The sequence below is a fragment of the Triticum aestivum genome, chromosome 3A, assembly GCF_018294505.1.
Source record: "Triticum aestivum cultivar Chinese Spring chromosome 3A, IWGSC CS RefSeq v2.1, whole genome shotgun sequence".
Lineage (NCBI taxonomy): Eukaryota > Viridiplantae > Streptophyta > Magnoliopsida > Poales > Poaceae > Triticum > Triticum aestivum.
The window spans coordinates 412569080-412587464 of NC_057800.1; the positions used below are offsets into that span (position 1 = coordinate 412569080).

Consider the following 18385-nt stretch of genomic DNA (forward strand, 5'->3'; position numbering starts at 1 on the left):
CGCTTGATACTGGGGCATTGAGCTCGATTTTGTCTTCGTAGGTGATGTAGCTGGGCGCGAAGGAGGTCCAGGACAAGGTCCTAGTCGGCGGTGAGCTTAGTGTACACGCGGACGTCGAGGTCCATGGTGACAGTAGTGAGGCCGAGCTTGGGATCGAGGGGAGCAGCATGAGGGGAGGAAAGTCAGGGGCTAGGGTTCATCGACGGGGGCTCAAGGAGATCTCATCCATGCCAGAGCGACAGCAGATGGCCGACGCGTGCGGATGGCGTGGCCACGGCCAGCGGATGGCCGCCACGCTTCCAAGTCTCCTGTAGTGAGGTGGGAGGAAAGGTGGAGGTGGGCTGGGCTGGCCCTTTAGATTAATGGGCCAAAGTGCCCAGAAGATTAGGTCCTACTCCTTATTTTTGTTTTCTTTTCTGTTTTTCTCTAATTCTTTTCTACTTTGCATTTTATTCTAAAATCAGTTTGACTTTTGTTGAATCTAAAAATGGGCACATAAATAGCATACCACATTTTGAGCTATCAAAAATAGTTTCAACTCATCATGAAATGTTTAACAATTTGTTTAAATTGAAAAAGCTCAATTTAACGGTGTTGGTTCTGTTTAAATGAAGAAAGGGAATTTTAATAATAAGAAGAATCATTGCTTTCTTCATGAAAATTAGTTTGTGAAATTTGGCAACCCAACGAACATTTTTAATTTACTGTTCGAAGAAAAAAAGTTGGACTTGTTATTTGAATTTTGAATTTTACTCGGTTTTGGACTAACGCGAGATTAACAACAGTAATCATGGTGACGTGGCATCATTAAGGTGGGATTATTGTAGCCTAATTATCCGGGCATCACACACACCAGCCTGTCCCTGTCAGAATCATCGCCATGGATCATCACCACTGATGATTTGTGATAGTTTATCTTGAGGCCCGACGCATCTCCAAACATCTTTAAAGCCTCTCTAACAAACCTTACGTCCACCTCAAAAGGCTTAACAAACATAGCCACATCATCCGCATATATAGATACAGTATGTGTCGCTGAGACCCCAGAGTCTACAACTTTCATCATGATCTTGGAAAGAACATCCATTGCGATGACAGACAGAAGGGGAGAGACATGGTCTCCTTGCCGTAACCCTTGCATATGTTGGAAGCTTCTTCCTGGGATCCCGTTAACAATCACTTTTGTGGTTGCCGTCCTGAGCAGGATAGATATCCATGACAACCATTTACACACAAAGCCTTTGTGTCTCATTACCTCAAAGAGGAATGGCCAAGCAATCGAATTGAAAGCTCTCGAGATATCGAGTTTCAGAAAAACTGTGGCCTCCTTACGGGCGTGAATCTTCCCCGCTACTTGCCAAACCAGAAGGAAATTATAATGGAGGTGCCTTCCGCAAATGAAGGGAAATTGGTTAACGGCCATGGTCTCTGACATTCTGCGCCTAGCGCGATTGGCAAGCATCTTCGCGAATAGTTTGGCAGCACTGTGAGTCGGGCTTATCGGGCGGAATTCACCCACCACCTCCGCGTCCGGTTTCTTCGGGATCAGTACAATATGCGTTGTCAACTTGCCAAATCCCCTCCCACCCCCACATACAACTTAATTATCACGGCCATTAGGTCATTCTTGACAATGGGCCAAGCCTTCTGGTAGAAAGCAGGGATAAACCCATCTGGTCTAGGCGCACGATCAAGCGGCATATCTTTAATCGTATCCCAAACTTCCTCCTCGGTAAAGATCGCATCCAGATCCGAAAGATCGTGCCTGTCCAACTCCAGAAAATCTAGGTTCAGGTCCGCCTCTCTTGTGGACGCATGGCCTAGAAGGTGCTCAAAGGCCTCCGTAAAAACCTCCTCCTTCCTCTGTTGATCCGTGATCAATTCATTATTATGCCTAATGTGCTGGATGAAATTCTTCGATCTGCATCCATTCGCCACGGCTTGAAATAGCCTGGTATTAGCATCTCCTTCCCGAATCCAGCGTAAACGCAATTGCTGCCGCTCAATGGTGCGCTACAAAGATGACAAACCTAGCAATGTGTGCTTTAGAGTTCTCCTTAGCCATCTTTCTTCAATCGTGAGAACCCAAGCCTCCATGGCACGATCCATCTTCAGGATGATGTAGTTCGCAATGGCCATTTGAGTTTTAATGTGTCCAGACTTCCTTTGCCCCCATGATTGTAAGGCTGTCGCGGTGTTGCAAAGGAGGGAGTCAAGCCTCTTGAAAGGATCGACAATATCATCATCGCACACCCAGGCCTCTCTAACTGCCTGCTCAAACCCTTGGAGTCTCATCCAGAACATCTCAAAACGAAACCTTCTCTTCACGTAGAACGGGGCCTACGTGGTCAGGTGGAGCGGGGCATGATCCTAAATATTCGAGGAGAGGGCTTGCAGTAGAACGTCCGGAAAGTTAAGCTCCCAATCAACGGAAACAAGCACTCTATCGATTTTAGTCATCACCAGTTGTTCCCTCTCGTTAGTCCACGTGAAACGCCACCCATGCATGTAGACTTCTTTGAGCTCACAATTATCCACGAACTCCTTAAACTTCCTCATGATCCACCGGTTAAGATTATTGTTGCTCTTCTCCTCTGCATGAAGGATCATATTAAATTCTCCAAGTAGCAACCAAGGGCCCGGCCATATTAAAGTCAACCGAGGGGCTCAATGCGTGCTCTTGTAGTCAAAGGGTCTCCAAGTTAAGATTATTACGACGAGGGGCTCACACCACGGAGACATTTCCGTTGATTACGACTATGGTGACTTAGTGAGAGGATACATATCTGATAGAAGTATTAACTAATATTAGAGTTCGCCATTGCTCCCTCCGTGAGGCGCTCCCGCGGGAGGCCCCGGGAGGAAACCCTAGTGCTGCCCCTCCACTCCCCTCGCCTCAACCCCCTCCCTCGCTGCCGCCTGGGGCGTCGCCGGCCAAAGATCGTGTGGCGTTGGCGGCGGGGGGGCTCTCCCGCATGATGTTAGGGGCTTCGCGGGGTGCCTCCCCTCTGCCTGGTGGTGCTGGGCATCAGGCCAGCCCTACCCCGGCTCCTTCTCCCCCTCCCGGCGTCCTTCGGTCGCTGGCGCCGCCTCCTCCCCTCCCTCCGGCGCGGCGTGGGCATAGCTCGGGCTCCGGTGCCCAGGTGCGGGCTGGTGGCGGATCTCGCCCCTGCCCCGTTCTAGATGGTGGTGGTTAGCGGGGGCTGTGGATTTGGGATTCCCTACCCAGATCCGGTGGATGGTGAGGGTTTGTGTTGGCAGGGGTGGCCGACAGCCCTGATGAGGTGGTGGTGATGCAGCTAGTGTCCCCGCTGCTTCGGGTGGATCTGGCCAGGGCGTGGAGGCGTTGGTGTTGTGGTGGTGGCAGATCGGTTGGGGTGGTGGCTGGTTTTTTCCGGCATCGGCCCGTCTGTAGGCGGTCTGTGTCGGCCTTCGACCCTTTCTCCCGTTGAAGGGGTCGTCTAATCCCAGATGCGGTCCATCGCTCATCTCATGCTCGGTGCTGCAGGATTGAGCTCATCTCGTGCCTGGCAGCGGGACTGGCCTCATCTCGTGCCCGGCAGCAGCATCGAGCTCATCTCGCGCCCGGTAGCAAGACTATGCTCGTCTCGGGCCTGACGACGGGACCGAGCTCGTCTCGCGCCCGGTGCAGCAGGACAGGTCGATGGGAGGCCAGTTTTGGCTGGCCTAGTGGGTCACAACACTTGGGGGTGTTGGGGAACGTAGCATGCAATTTCAAAAAAATTCCTACGATCACGCAAGATCTATCTAGGAGATGTAGAGAAACGAGAGGGGGGAGAGTGTGTCCACGTACCCTCGTAGACCGAAAGCGGAAGCATTAGGTTAACGCGGTTGATGTAGTCGAACGTCTTCACAATCCAACAGATCCAAGTATCGAACGTACGGCACCTCCGTGTTCAGCACACGTTCAACTCGATGATGTCCCTCGAACTCTTGATCTAGTAGAGGGTCGAGGGAGAGTTCCGTCAGCACGACGGCATGGTGACGGTGATGGTGATGTGATCCGTGCAGGGCTTCTCCTAAGCACTACGACAATATGACCGGAGTAGTAAGCTATGGAGGGGGGCACCGCACACGGCTAAGAAACTGTTGTGTTTTGGGGGTGCCCCCCGCCCCCGTATATAAAGGAGAGGGGGATGAGGTGGCCAGCCTAGGAGAGGCGTGCCAAGGGGGGAGTCCTACTAGGACTCCGCTCCTAGTAGGATTCGCCCCCCCTTCCTTCCAACGAAGAGGGGAAAGGGGAAAGAGGGGAGAGGGAGAAGGAAAGGAGGGCTGCGCCCCACCCCTTGTCCAATTCAGATTGGGCTTGGGAGGGGGGGCGCCACCTCCTATGGATGCCTTCTCCTCTCCACTATGGCCAATTAGGCCCATTAACTTTCCCGAGGGGTTCCGGTAACCTCCCGGTACTCCAAAAAATCCCCAAACCTCTTCGGAACCATTCCGGTGTCCGTATATAACCTTCCAATATATGAATATTTACCTCTCGACCATTTCAAGACTCCTCGTCGTGTCCGTGATCTCATCCAGGACTCCGAACAAACTTTGGTCACCAAAACACATAACTCATAATACAAATCGTCATCGAACGTTAAGTGTGCGGACCCTATGGGTTCGAGAACTGTGTAGACATGACCGAGACACATCTTCGGTCAATAACCAATAGCGTAACCTGGATGCTCATATTGGTTCCTACATATTCTATGAAGATCTTTATCGGTCAAAGCATAACAACATACGTCATTCCCTTTGTCATCGGTATGTTACTTGCCCGAGATTCGATCGTCGGTATCATCATACCTAGTTAAATCTCGTTACCGGCAAGTCTCTTTACTCGTTTCGTAATGCATCATCCCACAACTAACTCATTAGTTACATTGCTTGCAAGGCTTATAGTGATGTGCATTACCGAGAGGGCCCAGAGATACCTCTCTGGTACACAGAGTGACAAATCCTAATCTCGATCTATGCCAACCCAACAATCACCTTCGGAGACACCTGTAGAGCATATTTATAATCACCTAGTTATGTTGTGACGTTTTATAGCACACAAGGTGTTCCTCCGGTATTAGGGGGTTGCATAATCTCATAGTCCGAGGAATATGTATAAGTCATGAAGAAAGAAATAGCAATAAAACTAAATGATCATTATGCTAAGATAACGGATGGGTCTTGTCCATCACATCATTCTCTAATGATGTGATCCCATTCATCAAATTACAACACATATCTATGGTCAGGAAACTTAACCATCTTTGATTAACGAGCTAGTCAAGTAGAGGCATACTAGGGACACTCTATTTGTCTATGTATTCACACATGTAGTAAGTTTCCAGTTAATACAATTCTAGCATGAATAATAAACATTTATCATGATATAAGTAAATATAAATAACAACTTTATTATTGTCTCTAGGGTATATTTCCTTCAGGGGGCGCCCAGGGATGCGAAAGGCGGGTCCTTTCCGCTCGTATCTTTGGTTGGGGTAGCACCAAGTCCCGGGTGAGGTGGTGTGAAGGTCTTGGATTCCGGGGCGGCGGCCCTGGTGGTGGTACCGTGGTGCTCATGGGTAGAGCCCGCGGCTTGGTGTTGCCCAGTGGCCATGGGCGTGTGGGAGGTGTGGTCGCTGGGGTGTGGCGTTTGGTGGCGGTGAGTGTTGGCCGGGGTGAAAATGTGATCTTTCCTTGGATGGACCGGCGACGGCGAAGCTCGTTCCCTTCTTGAAGGTGTTGTCGCGGCTCTCATTACCCATCATGTTGCTCCAGGGGAAACCCTGACCCTCGGGTCGGGCGGTGGCGGCATTATGGTGCATTACCTTCCTGAAGGCGCCGCCTTGGAACCCTCAGTTCATCATATGTGGCATCATTTCTTCACGGTGGCATGTTCACAGTGGAGGACATCGGGTTGCTCTTGTAGTGCTAGGGGTGGTGTTGCTGCGCTCAGCGCCTATGTATCCTGCCTTAGGTGTGTGCTTGTATTGTGGTGGCGTGCGTTTGTACCTGGCTATGGTTCATCATTGCTTTATATTTAAAGCGAGGCGAAAGCCTTTTTCGGTAACTAATATTAAATCTAGACAATAAAAAACACATAAAAAACAATCAACATCCTAGCTGCCTCGTTGTTCGTCTGCCACACACACATGGTCATACAACCTTCATTCATGTTTATCATGCCCTTTTCAAATACTCTCTCCAGTCGGGTTAATAGGATCAACGGTATTCTTTTCCTCAATTTGATTAATGAAATATGCATTGTATATGATAAAAATATGTCACTTGATTCATGTTCGAACAAAGATTGTAAATACAACATTTTGACCGCACATAACACATATATTGTCAAGTCAAATCGAGAACCTAAGAGCAAACACACACCATATACACCCAACTGGAGAGAGGAAAATTCGAGACCCCCCCTCTCGACCGCGACCGCGCCGCCCCCGCGGGCGGCCAGCCGCGCCTCCCCTCCTTCCCGCAAGCCCTCCCCCTCTCTCCTCCTCCTCCCTGCCGCCGTTGCCGGCGCCCGCCGCCGGCCTGGCCCGGGCGACGTTGGCGGCGGCGGCCCCCGGCCCTTACCCGTCTAGGGTTTCTCCGGGGCGGGACGGAGTGCTCCGGGCGGTGTCTTCAGGCGGCGGCGGTCCTGTGCGGCGGCGGGGTTTCCTATGCTGCGGCAGGGGCGAGTTCCGTGCGGCGGCGGCGCCGTTGGCGGCGGCGTGGGCTGGCGGCGCCCGCCTGGCCCAGATGGGGCCCAAATCTGGGCCTGGGTGGGCCGGCGACAGGCGTGGCGTTGGCGTGGCCATCAGGAGGCGGTGGTGAGCGGCGATGATCGGTGGGGGCTGGTGGCGTCGACGCCAGCCTGCTGCAGCGTGGCCGACGGGGCTTAGCGGGCCCATTTCGGGCCTGGCCGGGCCAGGGGTGGCCTGGTATGCCCCGATGTCGTGTCCGGACGGCTACCGCGACTGTGCCGGAGGCGCGAGCCTCCCGCACGACGGCGGTGGAGGTGGTTCCCTCCCGCTCGGCCTCGGTGCTACTGTTCCCGTCGTTTGGATCTTCTCTCCGGTCTTCTTGGCCTCGTGGTGGTGCTCGCAGCGAGACGGCGTTGGTGGCGGCGCACCCGGGGTGGCACATGGTTGGGCGATGGTTTTGCTGGTCGGCTCCGATTGGCTGGTGGGGTTTGGCGTGCGGGAGAAATCCTTGTCGGTTCGTCCGGCTCCGTTGCGGTGACACCGGTGGGTGCCACTATCCCTTCTTGAAGGGTGTCGGGAGTAGCTATCCCCCACCTCCCTCCGCGTACTGGGGAAAACCCTAGGTCTTGTCCGAGCAGCAGCGTCGTCGGCGTCGCATCCCTTCCTGGAGGTGCTGCTTAGTTCACGGTAGATCGGAGCCTAGGGCTGTAGTAGTTTGTATTCGGAGGGCGCAGCGGTCGCGGGTCTGCCACGCTTTGTCGAGCTGCCGCTGTTGGCATTTATTTCTTTTTCTTTTTCTTTGGGCTTGATGTGCTGCTCGCCCCGGCATTGCGATGTGTTTAATGGTGGTTTGCTTTGAAATACAAAGTGAAGGAAAACCCCTTTTTCAGCTAAAATTCGAGATTACAAGCCCCCCCTCCCCCTCCCGTTTAACCATGTCAATTATTTGCTCTGTTTCTCTCATTATATATCAAGGTGACAATATTTACTTTAACATTTGTGAGCCGTTTTGGCATTAGGTACGAACATTTTGATCACAAGGTGTACGTGTCTATGTCATCGCCGTATCAACAGAACCACAAATCCTAACAAAGAACGGTGGATGTTGTGTGACGTGACCAACGGACGACTCAGGTGGCTCGCCAACCGCACCCTCTTTCCGACGCATCGGGAGGTCGGCTCGCTAGCACCAACCGAAGAGGCCACCCCGACCCGGTGGGACACCAGAGAGTGCTTCTATATATTACCGTTTGTGTTGCGGGGAATGTCGTTGCCACTACACGAGTTTTCTCTGTGGCCTGCTCTTCTACTATCACACTATATCGGCAACGCGCCTTGGCGCGAGGATGCCGGTCCCAACGATATGGTCAACCGATGGAAGATCAAATGGCATGATGTATCAGTATGAAGGCAAGTTTTAGCACATGTAACAGAACAACTGATTATCTGGCCGGTTCAAGAGTAAGAAGAAACATTCAATATGTACCAGAAGAGTAACATCGATCATCAAGTTAAACATGGGCATGAGACTATCAAAGTTAACCCGTGCCAGAAGCAAGGCAGCATCCACTACGGTCATACGAATAGAAAAACTAATTAGTTAACATTAAGTTCAGTAATATGAGCAGAAACATAAGAAAGAAAAGGCCAACAATGGCAATGGAGGCAATAAAACTACGAAGCCATAGTTAGGCATACAATAGATAGCTTGGCTCAATTGCCTCCGTGAGTGCCATTCCATATGAACTTGATGTGAATAGTTTGTGATATAGATGACCACAAAATTATTTTTGTATAGGCAATGCACTTGAGATTTGTTTTTAAAGCATATGGACAGTGAGCGATGGTTTCCCCCTTCTAATCTTGGAAGGCGAAGACCCAGATCTGTTATTCTTTGATCCCTGCCGCCTCGAAAAAAAATTTAAGACCAAGAGGATTGTTGTCAGCTTGGACCTAGCAAGATATGTCATAGTAATCATTAAGCAATCACATTGGTAAGCAACACTGGAGGGCACAGTAGAACCAAATATATACATGTTGACCATATCTTAATCATGATAGATCCAGTTTTCTGAAAATATAAACAACGAAGCTTCTATCAAGCCTAAACCCACTACTGGAAGCAAAGTAAATTTCCTTATATGCAGTGACTCTACCGTCAGTTTGGTTTGTTTGCCTGTGTGGGTGTTGACTTGCTTCAGAAGTCATAGATACAAATAGAAGCATAATATGTGGTTTTAGAAAATATATCAAGTTCTAAAGATAAATAAAACTACTTTCAATATATATAGTAGATGCCATTGCAGATAGCACTCCAATACTAACATTAGAAAAGGTAATCTGGTTTTGGTCACACCGTCAAAAAATTAGATAAACACCAGATGGCAAACAAAATACATGTTAAGCCTCCATCCTTGTGATTATTGTTTTTCTTGTTCCAGAGCTCCTGTACAAATGATTTACATGGTGATCCGGAAAAAGTTGAAGCAAGCATATAAATAGTGACCCTCCTAGTGAGTGAACAAAATGTAAAAAAAACTCATTTTCATTTAGTGCAAACTATGATTCAATCTTTCTTCTTTTTCCAACAAAAATGTTAATATTCAGAAGGTAGTTGGAGACAGGGCTACACCTTATGAAGGTTTTAATCTTACGGTTCAATGAATTGCATAGGCAGAGCACACAGTTGATGGATTCAAACTATTTTTAAGAGATGATGTGGCAAGGCTAAGAAGATGAAAATAATTAAGAAGAAAAGTTCATGCTCAACAACTTACGAAGATTTAACTGGGTAGCGCCTCATGGCAGTCATCAACCTTTGAGCCGTAGAACCGTAAGATCAAACTGAGACTCAAGCCTGCATAACCATAGCAAGAAAAGGATCATCAACAAAGAGGACAAAGTGAATCAGGAACCAGTTCCTGGTTCCTCTAAAAAATCATTCTAAATGACAAACTGTGAGAAGAAAAAAGAACTGGTCTAATGACATAGATGTGTTAAACGGCAAACACTACCAAGTCAGATCAAATAATCAGCCTATTTCTGTCCCTTTTCAATATTAAGAACGATTATTAAGTAACCAGGTACATAACAAAAACAAATAATGCCTACATAGTAGTTCATCTCTCTTAATACATCTACACTGATTTTGATGTGTAGTTTAGGACCAATGGAAAACCAGAAAAACACAAACAACTCACACAATAAAGCTAAAACTAAATACTGCACGCCGTCGAGACCTATCTGGCGTGCAACATCTGTCACTACAGAAGGACATCGGCGTCAATCACAGCGGTAGGGCCATCAGCATAGCCAACACGAATTGCAGGCCGAACCACGGTCGCAGCTACTGACTCCAACATATTTTTGAACGTAGATATGATACATGATTGAGAATACCTAATCAGTAAAGCACCACTACCCAACCATAAACATAGAGGAAGTAATATGAGCCGAAATCTCTAATGGCATGAAAAAATTAGAGCATGTTTGACATATCATTTTAAACTACAAATATGAAATAAACTACAGCCAAGAAAGAAAACTAAGTAGCTAGAGAGCATACACTGCTTTCTAATAGGAAAGAAGGTAATTTAACTGGCAAGGTACTGCCACTGACTCCAACATGAAAGAATGAAGAAAACTTTTTTAATCAACCTCTGCCATGCTCATGTTTCTTTTGTAGTCAGTAGAGTAGTTGCAACCATGCGCATATCACTAGCAAAAAAAAAGAGAAGGTCACGACTTACTTAATGTTTGACGGCGGCAAGAGCCACGATGGCATCGGCGGCGGTGGTGGCGTCCGATCGCCAACAACCATGCATATATCAAGTGCCATGATATGTGAGGCAAGACATAGGAATACAAGAGGGAAACAAAACAGAGGCACACATGATGCATACTTTACCATACAAACTTAAGGCAGCAAGAGAGGCCCCTATAACTTGCTGGGAGCATGTCTTTCTAGTATAACAAAGTGCAGCTTACTCTTAACCAGATTAAATCAAGGACCAACAACAAACAATAAAAGATCAAGAACAACTCATATGCAATAAAGGTATGAGAGAGAAGAAATCTTTACATAAGACGACTATAAACACCGGAGCATAAATAAGCAACACCTTTAAATACAAATAAAAAGGATCCAGGGTTCATTGCATAGTGGGCACAGATCTGACTTTCCTCGATCATATAACCTACCCCCGTCTCTTATCACCAGATCAATCTTTTTATACAGTGGAGCTTCCCTGGTTATCACTCAACAAGAATGACCATCCAAGGACAGAGCAACAAGTATCACAGGATCAAAAAGGATTCTAGAGACAAGAGGGAGGATTCAACTTGATACCCACATGTGCCTCGATTGCTCGAAGGCACACTTATTTCAGACACGGCTAATCATCATCGCCCCAGCACGAAAGCCATCGGAGCATAAATAAGTAACACCTTTAAGTACAAATAAAAATAGTTCAGGGTTCATTGCATTGTGGGCTCAGATTCGGCTTTCCTCGATCATATAACCTACCCCCGTCATCTTTTATCATAGATCAATCTGTTTATACAATGGAGCTGCCCTGGTTATCACTCAACAAGAATGACCATCCTAGGACAGAACAACAAGTATCACAGGATCAAAAAGGACTCCAGAGACAAGAGGGAGGATCCAGCTTGATACCCACGGGTGCCTCGATTGCTCAAAGGCACACTTATTTCAGTCAAGGTTGTCAGGACCCGAGTGCCTCTGTCTGAAGATCCGATCGCTGCAAATAGGATTCAGTTAATTCAAACCCGTCCGAACAGGCGGGAAACGTCAGGAGCCACACATCTTCGATCGCACGGCCGAGACGTCGTCGTACCACTTCGCCAGTTATGATGACCCGACGAGCGTCCGATCTTCATCGTGTGGCGGGGACTGCCCTGGAGGTCGATGTTCCCTTTCTGGCAAAGACCGCAACGTTTCTCTCCTTTTTGTTTTGCTTTTGCTCTTCTTTTTCCTTCCCTTTGTAAGGCTATAAAGCCAGGAGTTGGGATCGAGGTTAGGTATCTTTTTTGTTAGGGTTTCCCCCTTGCCGCCGCCAGTGTTCCTGGTCGGCTAGAACCTCTGTAACGAGCTAGACTCGCTAATCATTCCTCTGAAATTCAAGCTAAACTCCACTAGTTCAGTCTCTGTTTTACTGAATTCCATGCTTGGCGGCGGTGGAGTTGGAGGAGCCGTAAAATCCTTCACTTCCCACCGGACAATCTTGGCGGCAGTGTAGCTGACAGCGGCGGTGCAGGCGGCGGCAGGATCTACGGTCAAGGTCGGGTTGCAGCAAGTGCTATGAGAAATCGAGAGCAGGACAGACAGGACTTCAAGGACTTCAGGGACCATGTGCAAGACAACTTCCAGTCAATGCAGAAGTCTTTGGGGGAATTACAGGGCACACTTAACAAATTTATCTCTAGATTTCCAAAACCACATGAAACCCCACCCATTCCCAAGATATCCCTCAAGGCAGTGGACAAAATCATACACCACAAGGCCCAGTGCTTCGGCCAGTCGATGGCCTCCAAACCCCTCCTACTGCAGGCTCTGTAACTTTGGTGGATAAGCACACTGGAAAAGAACTTAACTTGGATGGCAGCACCAAAATTTCGTACAGGCACCCCCACTTTGCGGACAACAAACTTCTCCCACCTAATGCCAGAGCAACTACTGCAATTCCTAAAATAGGAAACATGCAACAAATCACTCAGTTAGAACAAGAGCAAGCTGAGGAGCAGGTTCAGCAAATAGCTGGCAGAGGGGGCAATGCACAGAGAGATCAAGTCCAAGACAACAGAAGACCTCTGACTTTGGTGAAACCTGCTAAGTATAACATACCGGAGTTTGATGGCAGTGGAACTGACTCTTGGATCCAAACCATTGAAATGTACTTTGAAGCTGCTAGGACACCACTGGAGCAGAAAACTGAAATTGTTGTCACTTACTTAAAGGGGCCAGCAATAGAGTGGTGGAGAGGAACTGGAATTATTGCCAATACCCTACCCTGGTACAGGTTCTGTAGACTGATTGGAGACAGGTTTTCCGAAACTTCAGTATATGACAATGTCAGAACTTTTCATGCTCTCAACCAAACTGGGTCTGTTAATGACTATGTGCTCAAGTTTGAACAGTCCATGAACTTACTCAGGAGGGACAACCCTGCACTGCCTGCTGATTATTACAAAGCTAGTTTCATTGCTGGTCTGAGTGACACTATCCAACATTATTTTCAATGTCATGAACCAGCAGACCTACAAAAAGCTATCTGGTTGGCCAGAAGAATGGAACAAGCTCAGCCCAGCAAGAAAACACCAGTGGCTTATATTAATCAGCCAGTTAGGAGGCAACTTCAGTTGGACCTAGGAAAGCCACCTCCTAACAACACACCTACTGTCATCCAACGGGCCAGAATGAAAGGAATCTGCTACCAGTGCAAAGAACCATGGTTTCCTGGCCACAAGAAAGTTTGCAAATTGGCAAATCAAATGCAGATACAAGCCTTGCAAGAGACCTGCCCTGAGGATGCAGAACTGGTCTACTACACTGCTGATGATACTGAAGCTCCACCTCCCACTGACTTGGATGACACTCCCTTGCAAATCTCCATGCATGCCCTCATGGGAGTCACTTCCTCCAAGCTGAGTTTCACTGTTACAGTCATGTTGGGAGACAGACCTGCAACTGACCTCATTGACAGTGGCAGCACCGCAACATTTGTAACTCCTGCACTTGCAAAGCTGGCTCTGTGTGCTCTTACTCCAACTAAGAAAAAGAAAGTGTTAGTTGCCAATGGAGCAACTCTATGGACTGAATTCATTGCCACCCAGTGCCCTTTTGTGGTGCAAGGAACTAAATTTTCCCATGATTTCCGAGTCCTACAGTTGCAAGGTTATGATGTGATATTGTGAGCTGATTGGATGAAAACTGTTAGTCCTGTCCAGCTAGATTTTGAGGAAATGGAAGTGCAAGTCACACTGAAATCAGGAGAAAAGAAAATCTTCAAGGATGAAAGCTTACCCAGTGAGCCAGTTCAAGAAATGGACAGCATGGAGCACTTATCTGATGACACTATCTGTGGGGCTGTGTTGCTACTAAACAAAATTGCTCTGACAGAACATAAGGACACTGTTGTTCCCCTACCTGTCCAAGAACTTCTAGGTCAGTACAAGGATATTTTTGGAACTCCTACTGATTTACCTCCTAAGAGAAATGTTGATCATGCAATTCCTTTTGAACATGGTGCAAAAGTTATAAACCAAAGGCCATACAGATTACCTTATCACCAAAAGGAAGCTATGGAAAATATCATTCAGGAAATGATTAAAAATAAGGTAATCAAAGATAGTTCAAGTCCTTACTCCTCTCCTGCAATTTTGGTGAAAAAGAAAGATCTATCTTGGAGACTTTGCAATGACTTCAAAAAGGTCAATACTCAGACTATCAAAAACAAATACCCCATCCCTGTTATTGAGGATTTGTTGGATGAATTGCATGGAGCCACTGTTTTCACTAAGCTTGATCTCAGAAGTGGATACCATCAGATCAGAATGAAGGAAGAGGATATTGAGAAAACTGCTTTTAGCACTCACTGTGGGCACTATGAATACTTGGTTATGCCCTTTGGTTTAACCAATGCTCCTGCAACTTTCCAAATGCTCATGAATACTATCTTAGCCAAGTATCTCAGAAAATTTGTACTAGTATTCTTTGATGATATTTTGGTGTTCAGTAAAAATATGAAGGAGCACATAATCCACTTGCAACAAATATTTGAAACTCTCAAGGAACACCAGCTGTATATTAAAGCAAGCAAATGTGTCTTTGCTCAGCCTCAGGTGGAGTACTTGGGACATGTTATTAGGGCTGATGGAGTTGCAACTGACCCAGTCAAAATTCAGGCTGTACAGCAATGGCCAGAACCTGAAAATGTCACACAGCTCAGGAGCTTTTTAGGGTTGACAAGTTACTATAGAAGATTTGTGGAAAAGTATGGACTCATTTGCAGGCCACTGTTTAACTCCCTGAAAAAGGACAGTTTCACTTGGGGGCAAGAGCAAGTTCAAGCTTTCAATACCCTGAAGAACAAAATGACACAAGCCCCAGTGTTGGCCCTACCAGACTTCTCCAAGCCTTTCATCTTGGAAACAGATGCTTGTGCCTATGGACTGGGTGCAGTTCTAATGCAAGAGGGGAGACCTATTTCCTTTTTCAGTAAAGCAATTGGCCCTAGAGCAGCTGCATATTCCACTTATGACAAGGAAGCTTTAGCAATTATTGAAGCTCTCAAGCACTGGAAACATTATTTTGTTGCATCCTCTCTCATAATCAGAACTGATCAACAGAGTTTAAAATATATACAAGAACAAAAACTCACCGAGGATTCAGCACAAGCTTCTGGTCAAACTCCTTGGCTACAATTACACTGTGGAGTACAAGCAGGGCAAGAAAAATAAAGTGGCTGATGCCCTTTCCAGGGTGCACCACAAAATTCATGCTCTAATTGCTTCTACTGTCAAACCTGCCTGGGTAACTGAAGTTGTTGACAGCTACAAGAATGACCAAATATGCAAGGATCTCCTAGCTCAACTAACTATAAACCCTGATTCTGTGCCCAACTACACTGTGCAACAGGGTGTGCTCAGATACAAAAATAGAATTGTCGTTGGAGCTGATAACACCATCAGAACTAAATTGCAAGCTGCTTTACATAGCTCTGAACTTGGTGGCCATTCTGGTAAAAGAGCTACATACCAAAGAGTTAAGCTTCTCTTCCATTGGCCTGGCATGAAGCAATTTGTTGTTGACTATATTAAACAATGCCCAACCTGTCAAATAAACAAAGCTGAACACTGCAAGTACCCTGGGCTGCTCCAACCTCTGCCAGTCCCAGACTTTGCCTGGTGCCACATAAGCATGGATTTTATGGAAGGTCTTCCTACTTCTCACAACAAGAACATGATTTTGGTTGTGGTGGACAGGTTCACTAAATACAACCACTTTATCCCAATGAAACACCCCATTACAGCTAATACTGTAGCTAAGGCTTTCACTGATAACATCTTCAAACTCCATGGGTTACCAGCTGTGATTGTCACTGACAGAGACAAAATCTTCACTAGCAAGCTCTGGCAGGACTTGTTCAAGAAGTTGGGAATAAAATTACACATGAGCACTTCGTACCACCCTCAGTCTGATGGTCAGACAGAGAGAGTTAACCAATGCTTGGAAAATTATCTCAGATGCATGGCTTTCATCCAACCACAAAAGTGGCTCAACTGGTTATCCCTAGCAGAGTGGTGGTACAACACTAGCTATCACACAGCTCTCAAGATCACCCCATTCCAAGCCTTGCATGGCAGACCTCCTCATATGTTAGCTGAATCTGCTCTTTATCCTGTGGAAGAACTGGAACAGTTCCCTGATGTACTCACTGCTGAACAAACCGCAGCACATATTAAAGAACACCTCTTGAGGGCTCAAGCCAGAATGAAACATTACGCTGTCAAGAAGAGATCTGAGAGAACATTGGAAGTTGGTGACATGGTATACCTAAAACTACAACCTTACAGGCATACCACTCTCAGTATCCATAGATGTCCCAAGTTGCATTCCAAATTTTATGGCCCATTCAGAGTTATCCTGAAAGTTGGTACAATGGCTTACAAGCTCCTTCTTCCTGACGATTGCAAACTGCATGATACTTTTCATGTGAGCCAGCTCAAGAAGCATATTGGCCCAATGGCGATTCCAAACCCCAAGCTCCCCTTGCTCAACCCGGATGGAACAATCTTACTAGAACCAGAACAACTGCTCGAACGCAAACTGGTACCGCGTGTGCAAGGCAACATCAGTATCCCCGTGGTTCGATGGCTCATCAAATGGAGTAATCTACCTCTGGAGGAGGCCACTTGGGAGGACGCCACATTCATACAAAAAGTGTTTCCTAATTTCCAGCCCTGAGGACAGGTCTGATCTGGAAGGGGGGGAGTTGTCAGGACCCGAGTGCCTCTGTCTGAAGATCCGATCGCTGCAAATAGGATTCAGTTAATTCAAACCCGTCCGAACAGGCGGGAAACATCAGGAGCCACACATCTTCGATCGCACGGCCGAGACGTCGTCGTACCGCTTCACCAGTTATGATGACCTGACGAGCGTCCGATCTTCATCGTGTGGCGGGGACTGCCCTGGAGGTCGCTGTTCCCTTTCCGGCAAAGACCACAACGTTTCTCTCCTTTCTGTTTTGCTTTTGCTCTTCTTTTTCCTTCCCTTTGTAAGGCTATAAAGCCAGGAGTTGGGATCGAGGTTAGGTATCTTTTTTGTTAGGGTTTCCCCCTTGCCGCCGCCAGTGTTCCTGGTCGGCTAGAACCTCTGTAACGAGCTAGACTCGCTAATCATTCCTCTGAAATTCAAGCTAAACTCCACTAGTTCAGTCTCTGTTTTACTGAATTCCATGCTTCAGACCACCTGGGTCTGACAGGTTGATCATCATCGCCCTAGAACGAACACTACTGGTCAATTTAGCAAATCCAGGAGCATAACTATACAACCAGAGCATCCACATGTAAACCAGATCATTGCAAGAACTCCTATTATAGAAACCAAACATGAACTCAGCCTGCAAACCCTAGAATAGCATGCATCTACAACTAAAGAGCTCAAGTAGGAACCGATGCATGAGCAGGGAATAGAGCATCAACCAGACGAGCACCACATCAATATAGCCACGGCCATGTCCAATGCAGTAGCCGAAGCAGATGAGCAGGAGGAAGATGGAGCTCACCAAGGGAGGTTGTAGCCGAGGCAGTACTCAGTGGGCACCGGGTTGCGCCTGAACACCGTCCAACCAGCGAGGAACCACGTCGGAGTTACGCCTTGCACTGCCCCGCCGACGAGCCTGCATACCATAGGAAGAAAAGGATCATCAGCCAAATTAGGAACCAGTTCCTGGTGAAGAAAAAAGAACATATTCTGATTCCTATAAAAATCAACTTTAGATGACAACCCCTGGTAAGAAAAATCAAGAAGCAACAATCTTAAAGGGAGTAGCATCGATCCCTAAGCCACACAAGCATCATACAGCAGCAACTACAACCTACACCATAGGGGGGGAATCCATAAATGCAAGGCATAAGTGGGAAAAATTGCAACAGATGCAAGGAAGAATATATTACCAGGAGTCTAAAATAATATTTTCATTCAGCAAGGTGCCATGGCTGAGTATGCTTGCCCATCCTAATTGTCAATCCTTAAGACAAACTATTTTGTGCATAACGGTGAACATTTTTATCTTTCTACAGTAAGAAATAAAAGGTTTATTATGGCATTTCATAAATGATTTAGTCGCGCCTCAACATATAAGAAGTAACAATAAACCAGAAGAAACAATTATGTCTTTGCTTTCCCTCTATATAAGTAAGAATAAAAGGTTTATTATGGCATTTCATAAATGATTTAGTCGCACCTCAACATATAAGAAGTAACAATAAACCAGAAGAAACAATTATGTCTTTGCTTTCCCTCTATATAAAGAATGTCCTTATTATTCCTAGGAGGCATGTTGCCATCAAGTTTCTTGTTGAACTGCCTAATTTCGACATTTAACAATGATGCATATCATTTAAGAAGACTAAATACCTTGCCACTACAACCATAGTCA

At 46.8% G+C, this 18385-nt stretch overlaps 1 long non-coding RNA gene across 11 annotated transcripts in view; it reads right to left on the reverse strand.

Annotated features, from left to right (window-relative positions):
• Positions 1-8210: 8210 nt before the first annotated feature.
• The window catches only part of LOC123061455 (uncharacterized), a 28047-nt gene continuing 17872 nt past the window's right edge, over positions 8211-18385 (reverse strand). For 3 of the 11 annotated variants that reach the window (XR_006429019.1, XR_006429022.1, XR_006429031.1), the window contains 2 exons: positions 10454-17623; positions 9086-9561 (listed from right to left, as the gene is read on the reverse strand). This is a non-coding gene — a long non-coding RNA (uncharacterized lncRNA). Of the gene's footprint in view, positions 8606-8717; positions 9562-10453; positions 17624-18385 lie in introns of those variants that run through there. The other 8 variants (XR_006429034.1, XR_006429030.1, XR_006429020.1 and 5 more) reach the window with 7 other exon arrangements.